Source organism: Egretta garzetta, unplaced genomic scaffold (assembly GCF_000687185.1).
Source record: "Egretta garzetta isolate BGI_Z169 unplaced genomic scaffold, ASM68718v1 scaffold108, whole genome shotgun sequence".
In the NCBI taxonomy this organism is placed as follows: domain Eukaryota; kingdom Metazoa; phylum Chordata; class Aves; order Pelecaniformes; family Ardeidae; genus Egretta; species Egretta garzetta.
In genome coordinates, this window is record NW_009260614.1 from 5,985,798 (window position 1) to 5,994,742 (window position 8,945).

The window sequence follows — 8,945 nt, forward strand, 5'->3', positions numbered from 1 at the left end:
AACATAAACGAGGCACGTAAGGTGGAAAAGCTATGCCACCGCGGTGAGTGCCGGCCGAGCAGCGGGGCTGGGGGTGCCGGTGGGGCCGTGGCCAAAGGGACCCTCCCCAGGGCATCCCTGCTCCCCACGGGGGCGTTAGCCTGGGCCGGGGGCTCAGCCAAACCCCAGCCCTGCCTTTGCGGGGGGACGACACTGGGGGTGGCATGAGGACGCTTAGGTGTCCCTCTGCCCCCCGTTATGCCTGCACCCCAGGGGGCTTGCAAAGCCCTTCCCTGCGTGGCTGCATCCCTGGGGATGCCCCAGGATGGGGGGAGCCAGGGCAGTGCCCACCTCCAGGCTTTGCTTTGGCAGCACAACAGTTTGCAAAGCTGGGGCGGCCACAGAAAGGCTGCACCTCCAAAATTCCCCGGTTATTCTTTTATTCCTTAAATATATTTTTTTTACCGTTGACCAGCAAGGACAGACACCCACGAGCTGCCAACCCTGCAATGTGCCGCTGTGAGGGGCTCCCCTGGCATCAGCATTGCAATGGGGGGGAAAGAAAAAAAAAGGAAGGAAATTGGCTGTGTTTCCTTGAATGAATGCCCCAGCCATCGATCACCGAGTCACACCGGGAACGGCTCCCAGCCAGCACAGCCGGCAGCTCCTTGCTCCATGAGCGGTCTCCTGCCAGACCGGCCCAGCCATTAGCGCCCGGTGGGAAGGCTCAGCCGTTGGCTGCGTGCGTGGAGCCTTTTGGTTGGAAAAACCCCGGCTCTGGCCCCATGGTGTCTCGGGGCGGTCGGTCTCTTTTCCCCATCCTCAGTAGCTGTTTCTCCTGGAAGACAAAGAGCTCAGGCAGCCGGCGAGCCATGCTCAGCCCCGGCAGCTCCGCTGGGAATGGCCCTTGCCCAGGGTTAGCTGCCGGCTGGCGGTGAGCTGCCGGGCAAGCTGGAGCTTGTGTTGGCTTTCAGCACAGCCTGGTGACCCGAAGGGGTGAGAGATCATGCTGGGATTAAGGCAAGGGGAGGGAGGGCTGAGGGGACACGTGCTGCCGATGCCGTCTACCAGTGGCAAAAGGCACATCCCCCTTTGGCTTTGCAGGTAAGGTGTGCCTGGCCACGGGGGCAGCTCCCAGGGCAGGGCTGGTGCCGGTGCCAGGCAGAGCCATGGGTGCCCAAGGGCTGCACCTGCCCTTGCCAGGGTGCCTCGGGCACAGCATGATGGTGGCCCAGCTGTGGGAAGGGTGCGGGTGTCAGATGGGAGGCAGGTCCCACCCGAGCTGCCAGAAATAATGCCCTTCTCCTTGCTTCTAACCCATTTTGCCCCCTCCCTTTCATCTGTCCATGGCTGCAAGGGGATGGGCAGTGCCTGGCCAAGGGCGCCTGCACTGAGCCACTCTCTGTGCCTTGTCCCCACTGATGGGGCTTCGCCCCTATCGCCAGGGGCTTTGTCCCCATAGCATGGAGCTTGGTCCTGTTGCATGGAGCTTGGTCCTGTTGCATGGCTCTTTGCCCCTATTGCATTAGTGCTTTGTCCCCATTGCACTGCACTTTGTCACCATTGCATGGTGCTTTGTTCCCATTGCATCGGTGCTTTGTCACCATGGCATGGTGCTTTGTTCCCGTTGCATCAGTGCTTTGTTCCCATTGCGTCAGTGCTTTGTTCCCGTTGCATTAGTGCTTTGTTCCCATTGCATCAGTGCTTTGTTCCCATTGCATTAGTGCTTTGTCACCATTGCGTGGTGCTTTCCCCCTGTTGCATTAGTGCTTCATCACCATGCACAGTGTCCCCATTGCATTTAGTGCTTTGTCCCCTTGCACTGGCGCTTTGTGCCCGTGAGCTCAGCACTGTAACATAGAATGGGTGAAATAACCCCAATGCCACCTGCAGCAGCAAAGCTTTCCCACCCACAGAATAGCGGTGCCGGGGCCAAAGGCAGAACCGCAGCCCTGGCACGACCTCTGACGTCTCCTCTTGCCCAGAATAACTGTCCCCACCAGCAGCGGGGGGGCAACCAGCACTTGGCCTGCTGGGTATGCAGCCAAAAATAGCTGGGGAGGGAGCAGGGGCGGAGGGGAACCCGCACACCCCACCAAGGCTTGGCCACGCTCCCCAGCTCCCGAAGGGAGGCAGGGCCGGGCTGGCAGCACCGGGGACCTGGAGGGGGCTGAGCACCCTGTTGCCACCCCCGAGGAGGACAGATCTTCCCCAGGCACCCTGCAAAACCCACGGTGGGTCACCAAGGGAGGTGACGCAAGGTGTGATTTTATGAGATGTGGAGCCATCCCAGGGACGACAGGGGGGGCAAAGGATGCACCCCAGCAGCAAACTGGCTGCAGCATGGGGCTCCTGGGTACCGCCTCAGCACACTGACCCCCACCCCAAATCCTTGCCCTGAACACCTGGGATCTGGGGCCTTTCGAGTGCCTGTTGCTATGGAAACCTCTTCTCACGGTGCTGGTCCATGCTGAGCCTGTCTATCTGTGCTGCTGCCTTCCCGGAGGGGTGATGCTTCAAGGTGGTGCTCCTGGCGGTGGTCCTGCAGGTCCCACCTGCAGCCAGACCGGGGGAGTCCCCCCCCGTGAGGGTCTCTTGTGGAAAGAAAGTGCTTTGTAGGGAATGGTATTTTTTTTTCATAGTCCCTTGGTGGTTTTAGAGACTTGGGGAAGAGGTTTAGCACAGAGGAGGGCTCTGGGTTGGACCCACATGAATGGTCCAGCTGATGTCCCCAAGAGGCTTCGCCCCTCCCCAGGTGCAGGGAGCCAGCGCTGCACCCCTCAGCAGCCAGGAAAGGGCTCCTTGCATTAAAATACCTTGCCTTGCTTTGCAAATGCTGTCCCCTCTGCAGCCCGTGTCCCTCGAGCATCCCACCCCCCGGGGAGGTCCACAGGGTGGGGACGGCAGTCGGTGCAGGAGCAGGCAAGTCAAGGCTGGTCCCCTGCAGAGCAGAAGCAGCAGCTCAGGCTGTGCCAACCCCCCGGGTCCCTGCTGATGGAGGGGACCCTAGTATCATCCCTGAGAGCAGATGGGGTAGGATGGGACCTGCCCTGTCCCAGCATGGTGTCACCCTCTCCTGGGGTGACACAGCCTGTCCTGGGGTGGGGAGGGGGCTGCCCTCGCGGACCATCTTCCAGTGCCCTGGCCCAGAATTGGGTTTTTCCAGGGCTTTTTCCCAGTTCCCCTCTGCACACTGCTCCCTCCAGTCTTGCAGGGTTTAGGAATTTCCTGGCTGCTGCTGTGAGCTGCGTGGCTTCACGTTGGGAACCCTTTGGAGGCACTTTGCCCACCAGCACTCACCTCGTACCAGCTCCCCACAGGCTGGTAAAAAGATGGAAGAAGCTTTCAAAGCTAAGGGAGGCTTGGGATTTTGGAGCTGCTAACATTTTTAAGAGCTGCTCTGAGTCCAGGCAAAGATGATTTTGCCTTTAATATTTAATGCTTTTTTTTTTTTTTTAAAGCACACGTGCAAGCGTGCATTCAGAGCTGCTGCAGGGAGAGCTTTGCACTGCGGAAACGCCAGGGCCAGCCTGACCCGGCAGCGTGGGACTGCTTCAAAGCCAAGGTTGCCAGAAGGGCATTCTCCAGCCTGTAGGAAAGGCAAAACCCTGGGAAACCACAGTGAAAGAGCCACTTGGGCCAGCACAGTGGGAAATGCTGGGGAGAGGATCCCCCCCAGCAAAGATCAGCCCTTCACTGGCAGGAGCAGCGCGGTTTCCCCTCCATCGCCAGGCACAAGGAGCTCTCGTTGCAGGAGCGTTTGCAAGCGAGAAAGGCAAAAGCCCTTTCTGCATGCCTGAAATCTCCAGGGGTTTGGCTCCAGATGGCTGGAGGCTGTGGGCACAGAGCAGAGGGACCATCGGGATAAATGGGAGCTTGGAGCAGCCAGACTGAGGGAGCCCATTGCTGTGTGATGCCCAGGGAGAGCCAGTGGGGAAGGATCTGACCTGGAACAGCCCCTGTGGGAGGTCTGTGCCGTGGTCCCATGGCCCTTGGGGTGAACGGTTCTGTCAGCCCGGCTGTGGGTCAGGGCCAGCAAAGTGGGGGTCCCAAGCCCATCCCCAAGCAGAGGCCACCAAATGGATGCAGCTGCAGGAGGTGACCAAAGCGTGATGCAGTGAGGACGGGGCTTCACTTCTGGAAAAACCCCTGGCTGGGACAGCACAGCCACAGAAGGTGTGTGGGAAGGCTTTTTGAAGCCTTTTCCTCCCATGGCTGGTTCCTACACGGTGCTCTGCCCAGGCAAAACAAAGCCTCTGACACCATCTTTCAAGCATGGCCCCAGCAGAGCAGAACAGCACAAAGAAAAGGGATATTTGAGAGGCAGCCTGCAAGCAGCTAATACCCTCTGACCTGGCTCCAGCAGAAAGGGGAGGCAGTTTGGAAGCGGAGGGGCAGAAGGTGCCTGTCCCCCCCATGGACCCGGTCACCCTGGCAGGGCAGGCACGGCTGCGGGGAGAAGCAAAGGAGCAGAGCCCTTGGGCAAGATGAGGCAGGAGCAACTGCACTGGCATTTTGGGGGGTTTTTTTTTGGGTTTTTCTTGCTAGAGTTTCAGCTCTGCAGCCCCAGGTGTGGGCACACTCATGTCCCCCTGACACAAAGAGTGGTGTCTGGGTACTCGTCCTGATGCAGGGCTCTGCATCTGCTGACAAACGCTTGCACGCTTGGTGAGCTCTCCACCTGCCGCCCTACCAGCAGGCGCGGAGGGGAAGTTTCAGCACAGAAAAAGCATCGCTTTTCATTTGCATCGGCAGGAGGAAGAGCAGCAGCAGCACCGGTGCGGGGCTTCTGTGGCTTCTCCCCCGCCCCGAGGCCCAACTCCCTCGCGAGTGACATGTCCTCAGAGGAGATGTTGTGTTTCTGAATGCAACCATCTCTCTTCAGACATGCTCCCTGGAGACACTGAGGGAGCGCAAATACCATCCTGCTGGTGCGGGGCCAGGGCATCCAGGGTGGCCCGGCAAGCTCCATCCCAGCAGGATGCAGTAGAGGCAGCAAGATTGGGCAGAATGAAACACTTTAGGATGGTAAATCTTGAAGCCATGGATCGTGGCCACTGACACCAAGCTGGACACCCTCTTTTTGCTCCTAATACCGCTCCCAGCACTGCCAGGGATGCAGAAGGCATCCGCCTGACAGTGTTTTCGGGAGATTGCACTCCTTCCCCACTCTTCAACCCTAAATAGTACTCCCTTCCCAGCTGGGTCCGACACTGAGAGGCTGCTGGATGCTATCCGGAATAGATGTTTGAGATGCAGAAGAGCCAGGACATGGTGTGGGACAGGCTGTGCACACACAAGAAGGATGCAGGATGTATTCTTGATGCTGCAAGCTGGCCAACCGCTCACCTGCATGGCTCCTCCGCTCGGCCGACGCTTTCTGTCTCCGTCCAAACTCCATTGGTCATCCCTGGGGAAGATGAGGATGGGGTTTGGTCTGATTTGTGTGTCCTCCTCCAGGGGATTTCAGCCGATCTGGCTTTGTGCTGGTTTGCGGTTGGGCTTGTCCATCTTTGAGGGCCGTCCTGGGAGAGCATTGCTCAACCAGGGCTGTGCAGGCACCCGGGGCAGCAGGGGAAGGATGAGCTCAGGTTGCAGAGGAAATTTTAGCCACCACCTTTGTGCCGAAAGGAAAGGGCTTTTCTCCCTCTTGCAGGTAAGCCCTGAGTCGGGGGCTGAGGACAAGAAGGGAATTTGCGCGTCAGGTTTTTCACATCAGGGCGATGACTGGGGGAATGCTCCTCCAGCCCTGCAGCCAGGCTGTTACTGGCTGTTTGCCTTCTCTAACATGCCAAAGGACACTTTAAAGCAATTTCTCCTGCACAAATAAATACAAAACCAAGCCGCTATTTCTCCTGGTTTCTTCTCTTTTCCCCTTTCATCCCTGTGACATCTTTCTCCAGTAAATCCTTCCCTTATGTCTCATTAGAGACTGTTCCTGGACAACTTGCAGCTGTGACAACCCGGGAGAAGCCCAAGGCCCATCTGCCCTGCTGACAGCTCGCATACGCACCCGGCTTCTTGCCATGCGGGCACCATGAAATGGCTTCGAAAGCAGGTTCGTGGCTGGGCTGCCCCGTGGCACAGCCCTGAAGGTCTCCTACCTCCCTTTCCAGGGTTTTCCCACGATGCTGAACTGAACGCTTCACCTCTCTCCCCTGCTTTCCTCCCTCTAACACGCTCCTCTCTCCCCAACGTGGTTTTGTGGCTTTTCAAACACACAGCATCGGGGTTTTGCAAAAAAACCCACAAGAGCATTACGGTCCCCGCTCCCCGGATAACCCCCTGCCAGCTCCAGGACGCGGCGAGGATGGAGGCGGTGAAATTAAAAATAACCGGCTTTTGCCGGGAGGCGAGGGGGGGGGGGGGGGGGGGGGGGGGCTCCAGCCGGGCGGCTGCCAGCAGCTCCCCAGCGCTGGCTGCACCGCTCTCCTGACTCCTTCCAGCGATTTTTTAAGGCAGCTAATAGCTCTGAGGGAGTCCCGGCGTAATGAGAATTGGCAGAAGCGAGCAGATACGAGGTTTATTCACCATCAGTTTTAAATCATTTAGCATAGCAGAAAGGCCGTGTTTCTACAAGCAATATGTTCTGCTTTGCTCGCATCGCCGTTCCTGTTAAAAGGGTTTAGTGATGAATGGGGATGGTGGTGTCCGCCCGGGGAGCAGTGCTGCGTCCATGGTGATGGGAGAGGGATGAACGGGGCCAGAAACCAGGGCCAAGGATTCGAGCCAAAGCCCATCCCCGTCCACAGGAGCTCCCACCGGCTGCCGAGTGGGACTTGTGAAGAATTTAAAGCCCGTTGAATGTGGCCTGTGGCTTCGGTTTAAAAATAAACCCTTAAAAAGATAATATGGGGAGCTGGACCAGGGATGCTCTTTGCACAGCGGAACATGGTTCCTCGGGGATTGCTGAGAAAAGTTGTAGGAGAAGTTAAACTTTCACCCCAGCAATTATTGTAAATCTCTTTGGTCAAGGCACCGACCTAAAATTAGCCCTCAAATCCTTTTGAAGGTTGGGATTTTTCACTTGATTTTTCAAGTGACTGACCAGCAGTGTTGCAAACTGCGCATTTCCACGCTTGGAGCCCTGGTTTTCCTTTTAATTGCAGCCCTGCAAGGTTACCCAGCATTTCATCGCAAGCAAGGCCAGGCTTTCCAACCTTGTTTTACACATCCTGAAACAAGCAGCAACCCACAGAAAGAAGGCAGAATAGGGCCTGTTGTGCACCAAAGTGTTTGCAGTCACAAAGCATTTATCCTGGTTCATGGAAGAAATCCCAGCAGCCCAGCCCTTCCCTGGGCTCTCGGCGTGTTTTGCATTTGAGTGAAGTTTAGTAAAATCTGGGAATTTAATAAAAGCTGGGATGCTGGGCTTTCTGCTGCTCGTATGGTAATTGAAATCTAGGAGGGGCAAAGAGCACCCCTGGTCCAGCTCCCCCAGTTGCCATCGCTGCCCTTTCCCGTGGAGGACAGTCCGGGTGGTCCCACGGTGCAGGCAGGGCAGGGCATCGTCCGCATCCGTTGGGACTGCCAGACCCATGGTGTGCAGCTCCCAGCCCTGCTGGCAATCGATAGCGAGTGCAATGAAATCCTTAATGAAATTCCAGCCTAAGAGACTATTGATTGTGTATTTTCTTTAAAAATGTATATGAATGGGAGAGAGGCTTTTTGGAAGAGAGGCCGGGGAAGTGGGGGGAGTGGAATACACCATCAGTCGCCACGGGAGACGGGCAAATGTGGTCTGTCCAGGGTAACCTGTGCAGAGCGGTGGGCTCCAGCCTCTCAGTGAGGATTAATTCATCCTCAAAACACCCCTGGGAAGGGAAAACGTGACCAGCCAGAAGCGGCAGGGTGGGCATTCACCCAAAATCACCACAAAGCCAGCGATGATGAAACCAAGGAGAGAAGTCAAGAGTCCATGCCCCGGTCGTGCCTCCTAGACAGGGCTTTTGCAATCCCCCTTGCCCCATGTTTCACATTGCTGCCTAAAACACACCAAAAAAAGAGGTTTAGGAAGACGCTGTGCTCTTCTGCCTTGGGGGGTTTGGGGGAAGAAAAAGCAAACGGGGCATCACCATGCAACATCCCTGCAACCAACCCCCCTCCCTGTTTCTGCACCCTCCCAGCACCCCACCCCCCCAAAAACCCAGCCTCTCCCAAAGTCTAGCTGGATTACTCCTTTGCAGGGTAAGAGGATGGCAAGGAAGCATAACACGTAAATAATAACAGTAACAGAAACCCACCCCCCTCTCCTCCCCTTACATAACCACCATTGTCTTAATCCTACAGGTGCTTCGCAGAAGTAAAAAGGATTTGTTCCTCCTGCAAATCCTTGTTTTTTTCTTCTTTTTTTTTTTTTTTTTTTTCTTGGTGAGTCATCCTTATCCACCCCATGGACACGCCGCGGGGTCCGGGAGGCAGCCCGTGGTAATGTGACCCCTGACTAAATCACTTAAACCTCTCCAGGCTTCAGTTCCCCTGCGGTGAGATGCGGATGATAAATCTGTCCTGACCCCCTTGGCAGCGGAAGGTGCTCGGAGATGGGCCCTATAAATATGTCAGCAGGACAGTGAAGGCGAGCACCGGGGCTGGCCCCCAAACCTCCCCCCGGAGCCCACTCAGGCCACTCGGTGCTGCCTTCCTACCCCTGGGGATGTGGGGGTGCTGGGGGGGGGGCATATGCCGTCACATACGCAGTGCAAACACGAGCTTTGGGGCTGGTAGATGGAGTGAGAAAACGCTGCTCTCCCTTCTTAGGGCATGAGGGTGCCCTCCCAGGAGCTGGGGGGATTTGGGGGTGCCTGGGGGGAATTGGGGTGCCCTGCGGGGATTTGGGGTGCCCTCGCAGACACGCCGCCCCAGCACGGGCAATGGGGGCGGAGGGGCTGGGTGACCCCTACGCGGGGTGCAGCCCCCCGGGAGACCCCGGCGCCGCTCCCCGTTAGGGCTGGGCTGGGCCCGGGGAG